Raw genomic sequence first — 10,365 nt, 5'->3', positions numbered from 1 at the left:
GGCCAAGGCTTGACTTTTTATGGTAGTTCGGGGAGTATAGAAAATCTCGAACTGACTGAGTTCGACCGCCCACTTTAGCAAGCGTCCCGAGGCTTCAGGCTTTTGCAAAACCTGCCTTAGAGGCTGATCGGTCATGACGTGTACAGAGTGGGACTGGAAGTATGGCCTGAGTTTTCGCGAGGCCGTGATTAGGCAGAACGCCAGTTTTTCCATCAATGGGTACCTTGACTCAGCTCCGAGGAGTCTCTTGCTGATGTAATAAACCGGTTTCTGAGCCTGGTCCTCTTCTCGCACCAGAACGGCACTAGCTGCGTCCTCAGTTACGGCCATGTAGAGGAAAATAGGTTCTTCTACCTTGGGATTTGATAGCACAGGCGGTTCAGCCAGGTGCGCTTTTAGGTCGAGGAATGCGCTTTCGCATTCTACTGTCCATTCGAACTTCTTGTTTCCCCGGAGCAGGTTGTAGAAGGGCAAGCACTTATCGGTCGATTTGGAAATGAACCGGTTCAGTGCTGCCACTCTTCCTGTGAGGCCTTGGACATCTTTCCGCGACCGGGGGGAAGGAAGCTCGAGCAGTGACTTGATCTTGTCGGGGTTTGCCTCGATTCCTCGGGTATTGATTATGAAACCCAAGAATTTCCCCGATGCGACACCGAAAGTGCACTTCTGAGGATTGAGCCTCATGCCATATTCTCGCAGTATGTTAAAGCATTCTTCCAGATCGGCGACGTGGCTGCTGGCAATCTTTGACTTGACAAGCATATCATCAACGTACACTTCCATGTTTTTCCCGATCTGGTCCGCGAACATTCTATTTACCAGCCTTTGGTAGGTAGCCCCGGCATTCTTAAGACCGAACGGCATGACCTTATAGCAATAGACATTAGTCGGGGTCATGAAGCTGGTATGTTCCTGGTCTGCTGGATTCATCGTGATCTGATTGTAGCCTGAGTACGCGTCCATGAAGGACATGAGCTCGTGCCCCACCGTGGCATCCACCAGTTGATCGATCCTCGGTAATGGAAAGCAATCCTTTCGGCAGGCTTTATTCAGGTCGGAAAAGTCGATACAGGTCCGCCACTTCCCATTGGGCTTTGGAACTAACACGGGATTGGCAACCCAAATGGGAAATTTGGCTTCGCAGATAAAGCCACACTTTTTGAGCCGGGCCACTTCTTCTTCAAGGGCTTCGGCTCGGGTTGTCCCTAAACGCCTCTGCTTTTGAGACTTGGCAGGGACGCTTTTGTCTAGGTGGAGCGTGTGCATGATTACGCTCGGACTGATCCCTATCATGTCCTTGTGCGACCATGCGAATACGTCCAGGTTCTTCTTCAGAAACGTAGTTAGCTCCGCCTTTCTTTTATCGCAGAGGTTCTTTCCGAGCTTAACCGTCCGTGACGGTTTTTGCTCATCGATGCTTACCTCCTCGAGCTCTTCAATAGCTTGGAGCTCGGACCTGTCCTCGCCTACTCGGGGGTCAATGTCCTCGCTTAGGGTGAGCTTTTCGCCTTCGGAAATCTGAGGTTTTTCAATCTCGGGAGCCGCCTTGGGTCCCCGAGATTCCTCTTCGTCCTGAACGGCCATCGTCACCTGCCCGGGTTTAGATTTTCCCTTCATGGAAATGCTGTAGCATTCCCTGGCAGCGAGCTGATCGCCCTTGATAGTGCAGATCCCTGTCGAAGTAGGAAATTTCATGGCGAGGTGCCGGATGGAGGTGATAGCCTCGAAAGCAATGAGCGTAGGTCGGCCCAAAATGGCGTTGTAAGCAGCGGAGCAGTCAATGACTACGAATTCGAGTAGTTTGGACACTGTTCGGGACTCGTCTCCTAGGGTGATCACCAGCTCAATCGTCCCTATCGCTGCTGATCCTTCTCCTGAAAAACCATACAGCATCATCGAGGTTGCCTTCAGCTCGGAGACGGTCAGACCCATTTTTTCTAAGGTGGACCGGAATAGGAGGTTCACCGAGCTCCCATTGTCCACTAACACTCTCCTTACTCTCCGGTTGGCGAGCTGGGCTGCTACGACCAAGGGATCGTTATGAGGGAATTGGACATGGCTTGCGTCTTCCTCCGCGAAGATAATCGGTTGTTTCTCTAATCTTTGTTGTTTTGATTGACGCTGTTCCGGGACGAACTCCGCTCCATTGTGGGCCTTCAACTCATTCACGTACCTCTTCTGGGCGCCTCTACTCGTGCCAGCCATGTGTGGTCCTCCAGAGATGGTGGAGATCTCCCCCTCGACCGCGGGGGGAAGGACATCCTGATCTACCCGAGGTCCGGGCTGATTGGCTGGGACCTCCGGAGCGGGTCGACTTGCCGGGACCCTGTTTCGCGAGTATTGCGCCAATGGACCTGCTTGGATTAGAGTCTCGATTTCATCTTTGAGGTGCCTGCAGTCGTCGGTATTGTGCCCGACGTCGTTATGAAAACGGCCGAATTTGGAAGCGTTTTAATGGCTCCGGCCTCCTCCAGGGGACTCGAGTAGCGTTGGCCAGGAAAATATTTTCCCTGGTCTGGGTGAGTTCAGTATATGTTGTGAACACGGGCTTGAATTTATCCACAGACTTATTCTTCTTTTGACCGAGCTGGCTGTTTTCACCATTTCCTTTTCTTTTGCCGCCACCGGGCTGGTTATTCTGCGCGACGTCGGGAGTCGCCACTACGATCTCTGTTCCTGTCCCAGCGGGCTTTTCGGGGACCTGGCTGGTCCCTGCAGCTGAAGCTTCCGCTTCTTCCAAGTTTATCCACTCTTGGGCTCTGTTAAGGAATTCACTAACCGAACTGACCCCCCTCCTTTGAATATCCTTCCACAGATCTCTGCCGACTAGGATCCCGGTCCTCATGGCCATGAGTTTGGAGCTGTCGTCAGCGTCTCTGGCTCGAGCAGCGACATTTGCAAATCTGCTCAAGTAGGCTTTCAGCGTCTCACCAGGTTGCTGTCTCACGTTAGCTAGGGAGTCGGCCTGGACTCGAGCGGCCTGAGAGGCGCGGAATGCCCTCTTGAAGTCAGCCGAAAAGGTCTTCCAGGAGCTGATTGACTGCCTTTTACTGTGCTTGAACCACTGCCTGGCAGGTCCAGTTAGGGTGGAAGGAAAGATCAAGCAACGAAGCTCCGGTCCGATGTTATGGGCCATCATTAGGGTGTTGAACATCCCTAAGTGGTCAGACGGGTCTCCATCCCTGTTGAACTTTGACAAGTGGGGCATACGAAAACCAGAAGGGTATGCCGTTGCTGCTATATTGGGGGCGAAGAGTTCCATCTCATCCCCTGAATCATATTCGTCATTTTCCTTTTCCGATAGGAGCTTCTTCATCAACTCCTCCATCTGAGTTAAGCGCTCTAGGGTTTTGTCCTGAGATCCTGGGTTATTCCGGGGCTGTTCAACAGCTCCGGACCTGTTGTACATATTAGGCGGGTTGTTGCCCCTCCTATCTTGAGATAGGTCATTTGGGGCATTCCCGCCGTTACGTACTTCGGATCGGACCCCAACTGAGCGGGCCTGGCTACCATCCCTAACTCGATCCTCTCTGTGAGAGTTGAGGCGATCTCGAAGGTCGCCTCCCTGGGTAGTATGGTGACTTTGTGCTGAACTTAGTCGCTGGCGCAGGTCTCCTCCCGAGAGATCACTCCGTGTACTACCGGTCCAGTGGCTCCTGCTGGACAGGCTCGGGGTGCGTCTTTGGCGGCTCCGACCTGATCCCTCCCCCGGCATCCTGCTGCGCCGGGAGGGCCCGGCTGATGGCGGGTCTCTTCTACTATTTCCGTAGGTCGGGATGTCTCTGACGGGCTGCGGAGACGGATATCTGATGGGAGAAGGAGGATGCCTGACCGGGGAGGCGATCCTGGTACCGTCTGGTCGGACTAAATTTGGTGGGGGCCTCTCGGCCCTGCCAGCTTGCTGGTTTCGCGCTGGGCGAGCTGGACGAGGAACTGGACGTTCTTCGGGGACGGGCTGACGTCTCCGGATCTCCTCGGCCCTTCTTTGGGAATTTCCTCGATCTCTTCTGGGCGTCCTCGAGGAAGGCTGAGAGCTAGGGGTTGACGTCCTAACCGAACGGCTGTACTGCTGCTGTTCGGTCCGAGGCATTTCCCTGAAGTTCGCCTCTTGATGGTGTGATGAAGGGGTGGAGTTGGCTGCAGGAAGTCTACCCGAACGGCTATGCCTGGATCGATTACTCCGGCGAGACTTAGGAGCCTCGCCTTGCCTCTCTCCAACGCTACCGTTGGTTGTGAGAGGGGGTAGTCGGCTCAGAATATCCTGGATTTGCTGACCAGCTGCTGCTAACTGGCTCCTCAGCTGAGCATTCTCCATCTCCACCGCAGTGTAATAACATGGATTCGTATTAGGCGGCCGGGGCGCTGAACTACCAGTGTCGTCTTGGCCCGCCGGCTGCTTCCTTGGCCTCTGCTGGACTTCAGGAATTTGCTCATCAGGGAGGGCAACATGGTGGGCCTCCTGCCCATCATGCTGTTCTGTCTCGTTGCCATGTTTGGATCGAATGGTCACCATAGTTGTATGTTTGTGGTAGTACTAATCGGACTTGCTCTCAATGAAAGCACCAAACTGTTGACGCGGTTCTTCGGCAACAGGTAATTAAGAGAAGAAGAGAAAGAGATTAGTACTAAAAATAGAACCGTCGCAGATATGAAATCTTTGTGCCATAACTAGGTGACTCAAGACACGTTTTTAAGTGGTTCGAAGGTTAAAATCCTTCTACTCCACTAGTCAATATTATTGATATTCTCTGGGTATTGGGTTTACAAAGTATATAGTTCTTCAAAGACTATTTTTTCCAACCCCTATCAACTCCCAGGGTCTCCTTATTTATAGGAGAAGGCACCTGGAAGTTGGTAGGGAGCTCATCCCGTGACCTTACCATTTGTCATATCAAATCTGTGACATTCATGATTAATTCCTAAACCTGACACACAAGTGTGGTCTAATCAGTATGGAAGGAGATAATGGGCCGCACGGCCCAACCCGTCCGTGGGTGTCTGAATACGCACATTCCTGCTGCGTATCCGAGAAGTCAGGGGGATATCGGACACGTGATGGCAGGAATATGCACGTTTATCTTGCGTGTTGACTTCCCATAGGGTCGGAGCTTCCTGAGAAGCTCGTGACCGGAGCAGTTCATAACCCGAGCTGCTCCGTCCGTGGCCTTCGGATGTCATTCTCAGCTCTTGGGGCAACAAATGCGAGCTGGAACAGGACCCCCTCGAGCTGACAAGGGCCCGTCCTGGAAATAGAGCCTCTGGCCTGCGGGAGCCTCGGACTAAATCAGGTTTAGTCCGAGGCTCGCCCTGCTAAACAGCCCGTGGGAAAACCAGGGCGTACAGGATCTTTATTTATTTTCATGTATATCTAATATTAAACAAATTAATACAAGATAGCCTAAAACATGTTTCTAAAATTGAATTCAAAGAGAAACAAATAATATAATTCTTACAGTATACGCAGCGGAATTAAGAGTCATTTCTTCAGTTTCTCTAACTCTTGTATCCTTTCTGTCGCAGAGTATTATCAAGAAACTGAACCGATCTTATATTTTCTTCACAATCTTCCAATGTATCCTTAGAACCACCTAGACTAGTGTGGGCAATTCTCAACACATGAGATAGATATAGAGAGAAGAAGAGAAAATAACAAAGTGGCTTAGAAAAGGACTTGTGTTTAGAGAGAATCTAAAACTATCAGAAAATCTGACCTGTGACTTATCAAACTTAATTTTTGACTTCTCTCTAAGCACTCCTTTTATAGACTCAATTAATCCATTTTATTTAATTAAAAAATCAATAAAATAACAGCCATTTTGAAGCCCTAGGTCGAAATTATCATGGGCTATAGGCCTGTGAAATTTCTCATTTGATTATAAGCCCATTGGACTTAAAATCAAAGCCTGTATTATTTTCTATTGATTTAATTAATTAAATAATTATTTAAATCCTTTATCAAATTAATTATTTATAATTTGAACCTTGATTTAAATTTATTTATTCATTTAGATACCAATTTATCTTAATTAATAAATCTGCCATAATTTCTCTTTTCTTCTCAAAATTACACAACTCTGTGAAACTATCCAAAATTGACCTGGTCAACTTTGATAATTCTAATTGATAATTAAATCAATTAATTGAGACTATCTAGATGATTTTATCCAAGGTACAATGGGGACCATGGGCCTATGTGTTGACCCACGATTTAGCCAACTGACACAGAGTCAAAATATGAACGATATGGACAAATGTAAAAAGAATAATGTAATGACGAAAGTAAAGAAAACACAGTAATTTATAGTGGTTCGGCCCCAGGATCTGGTAATGACCTATGTCCACTCAGAATTATATTGATATGAAATCAGAAATGTGATCAGAGAACTTGGGTTCAATGAGTTTCAACACTTCTCACAAAACAATACAAATTTCCTAGAAGAAATTCTATATCTCTATGATTCAGCTGCCAAAAGTCCTTTCCCTTGAGCTATATCTTGCTATTTATAGGCTCATGGAGGGTTACAAAATATTGTTACAGATATTATCCCCTGAATAATGGGATATCCAGAAGATTGCGTGAGATAAATTCGGGATTCACAAAGATCTTCCCATAAATCCTGGTCGTGGGAAAAACAGGCTTGTCCTGCTTCTGCTGTTTCTCTTGGTCGATACTCTAGCAAACGCCGTCCAGGTATCAGCCACGTGTCAAGTGATTATCCGCCACGTCACAAATGCTAATTTATTGGATAACATTTGCCCCCCAAAGTTGAACGAGCGACCCTTCGGTAACCCCTCCTGACGTGTCAGAACCCTTCGTGTGTTCTTGAAAAAAGTAACCCACTTCTGTCTAATCATGACTTTTCAGTTCCCCAGAAACAATTTCGACGGCCATCACGTTCCCCCATACTTCAAAAAAGGAAAACTAATGATTACGCCTTTTTAATATCAGAGACAAACTTATATAAGACCACCAGATTCATTTCTTTTCTTTTCACGCATGCCATTATTCTGCCAAAAAACCCTAAAAACCAGAGCTTTACCTTCTCCAGCGAACGTTCTCTTGTGCTTTCAAGACTCAGACGGTGGGCTCCTTGATTTCCGAAGTCCTTTCTTCCACCTTCACGACCATTTTCCCTGGTATGCTACTGAAAACCCCATGCTTCTAATTTCTTGTGTTGCATGCTCTTTAATGGTGTACTGTCTAAGTCCCTTGGCTTCGGGTTCTTAGGCGCCTGTAGATAGAATGTTTTTGTAGGCAGAGTAGGCTTATGCTTTAGTTTAAAACTCGGGATCATGCTTTTTAGGACGTAAAACCGAAGTAACGTTTCGATTTTTAAGCCGGTTGAAAAATAATTTTTCCCGCCCAAGGGGAGTAAAAAAAACTTTTTCAGGAAAACTTTTCACGTTTTCCCTTTGATCCATTTTTCAAACTGTTCGCGTAGAAAGATTTAGTTTCTTTGTTAGAATGCTGTTGTATAAAGGCTTGTCTTTTATACTCGACCAGCGATATTCAAAAAGCCTTCTAGAATCCTTTAATCTCACCTTCCCATTCTTCTGTTTGCAGACTTTAATGCCAGATTTGTGGGGAGGTGAGAGACCCATAGACGACGACCTCCTCGCCCAGCTGCTTGAGGGAGAAGAACAACCAACCGATCGTATTCACCAGATACCTTTCTCGCGAGTCTCTTCCAGACTACATCCTTCTCCTCCCATGGCCCGTTCAAAGTCTTCGGGCAAGAAAAGGCCTGAGTCTGAAAGTAACCCTACTTCTCCTGCCCAGCCTGGCTCACAGGCTGGGGTTCCCTCGACCAGTGGTCGAGAAATCCTTATTCCTGACCCTAATATCCAAACTAGGGCTCGTCCTCGTCATCGGAACCCGCCTGATGTCGAGTGGTACACCTCCCCAGCTAGTTCGGTGACCCTTCGAATGGTTGCCAACTACTTCAGAAAATTCCCCCTCACGGGGGTAACCATTACACGTCCTTCTGCGGACCAGAGAGCTAACCACCCAGGAGGGGCGAACAGTGCCTGGTCCCGATACCACATTAAGGCGGGAGCTTATCTTCCTCTTCATCCGTTTTTTGTGGGGGTGGCCAACTACTTTGGTGTCGCCCCTTTTCAAATAACTCCCAATGGATATAGGATGCTGGCCGCGCTCTATATCCTCTACAAACTCAACAAATGGCCAGAACCTTCACCTCATGAGGTCAACTACCTCTTTGATCTCAAGTCCAATCCTCAGCACAACGGGACTGGCTTTTTTCACTTCTGTCACCAGGAAACCGGCCGGACGTTCTTGAGTGGCACTACCCATATCTCGAACGTGGTTCATTACAATAAGGAGTACTTCTTTACTCCGGACATAGCCAGTAACAACTTGGCCTTCGCGAGAGGAGGTAAGAGCTTATCTTTCCCTGGTCGATACTTTTCCCCAGAGTATACTCTTTCATTTTTTCTCAAACTTGACCCGTTTTTCAGGCCCTTGGCTACGTCCGACTCCAACACCAGACATGGTGTTGAGGTCCAATGCTCTGGCCAGGATGTCTGACGCAGCGAAAAGCATTAAGGCCCTGATCATTGAAAAGAACTTGAGGTCGTCTGGCCTCCTGGCTCCTCGCCATGAAAATAGAGGGTCCGTGGTGGACGAAGCCACTGCCGAGGGGGTTCCCGAGCAGCAACCTCCTGTGCCTTCTCCCAGGAGGAGGCCAACAGGAGTTACGATCAGGGAACCCACAGGTAGCCCTTCTGCCGAAAGGCCCTCTGCTCCCCAAGGCAAGGGGAAAGAAAAGGCCACAGAGCCTGTTGTTGACTTGGGAGAGTCCTCTGATGACAATGGTAACTTTATTTCGCTTTTAAATGGTTTGCCAATTCCCTGTCATATGTTTGACGGGGACGGTAACTTTACATATGCTCCAAATTTAGGGCCAGACTTCTTCATGCCAGAAAATGAGTTTATGATTAATAGAGTCAATAATGTAACGACCAGTAGTTGTAGCTCGGGTATTTACTTTGCTATCTTCTTTCTGTTGTATTACTTACTTTCACCTTTCTCTTTCCTTATTAACCCCTTGCGTTTACCTTCGTGCAGATATGTCGACTCCCAACATCTTCGACATGTACCAGGCCGAGGAAGAAGAAGAAGTCCCCCAACTCTCACGGAGATCGAAAAAGAGGGCTGGTGAATCCAGTCGGGGCCCTTCGACCAAAAAGAGTCGACCAGAAGACCCTCCTCAGGGCACACCAACTGGGCAAAATCCTGCGCCAACTGGGCGAACTCCTACTCCTCCTCCTGCTCCTTCTGAACAGCAAAATACTCCTGTTCGGCCAATCCTCCAGCTGCGCCTGCTAGGGAGCATCTTTCTCGTGAAGAGGCCCATGGGGCTAGACTCGTGAGCCGTGCCATCAAATCTGCCAAGGATCGCCTTGACCGCATAGGCAAAGGCGAGCATATTGGGACCGCCATGATCCAAGCTGAAGAGTTACCGGTCGACCAGATCCTGAACAGGGCTCTGAACGAAATCTCCAACGTAAGTGTTTCTTTATTCTTCAAGTCTTGTAGTTTTTTAAACCTTGTGATAAGTCCTAACTCCTTTTTCTTTGTGCACAGGCCTTGCTTTCTGCCACTACTGCTCGTACCCAAGCTCAGGTTCTTGTCGAGCAGGTCGAGGCAAAAGCTATCGAGAAATATCAGGTGAAGGCAGCCGAGGAGCTTTCGGCTGCTGAGGCCAGGCATGCTACGGAGTTGGAAGCAATGGTCCGAGAGAGGGATGCAGCGGTGACCAAACTGTCTGCGGTTGAAGCTGTAAAAGATGCAGCGATTAAGCTAAGGGAAGAGTATCGGTCGTACAACAAAACTCATCTCCGCGAAATCAAGCATCTGGATGGGGTAGTCAAAACCAAGGACAAGACTATTGCCACCCTCAAGAGCAAGGTGCAGCAGTTGGAGCTCGACAACTCCAAGAATCTGGAAAAGTACAAAAGGACGACACTCCGATGTTTCTATAACTTCTGGAAACACAATCAGGGTGCTGACTTTAGCTACCTTTCAGAGGAAGTCAGAGCTGCGGAGTTGGCCCGGTGCGCTGCCCAACTGGCCGAAGAGGAGGCAAGAGCTGGGACTCCTGCAACTCCAAGCGCCGTTGGTTTGGAAGAGGAAACTATCGAGGAAGCGACCGACCCGAATGCTGCCCAGGATCCTCCTGCCCCTTATGCTTCTTAATCTTTATTGACTATTTTCCTTTCTTTTTGAACACACGACCCACGGGTCGTGATGTAAAGACAATAGTTTTCTTTTTAAACTTTGTTGCACGGGCAGTAAATCTTTTTTGTTTGAACAGTTACATCCAAGCAGCAATGCTTGAGGTG

Source organism: Humulus lupulus, chromosome 8 (genome assembly GCF_963169125.1).
Source record: "Humulus lupulus chromosome 8, drHumLupu1.1, whole genome shotgun sequence".
Lineage (NCBI taxonomy): Eukaryota > Viridiplantae > Streptophyta > Magnoliopsida > Rosales > Cannabaceae > Humulus > Humulus lupulus.
Note: the sequence above shows the minus strand (reverse complement) of the source record.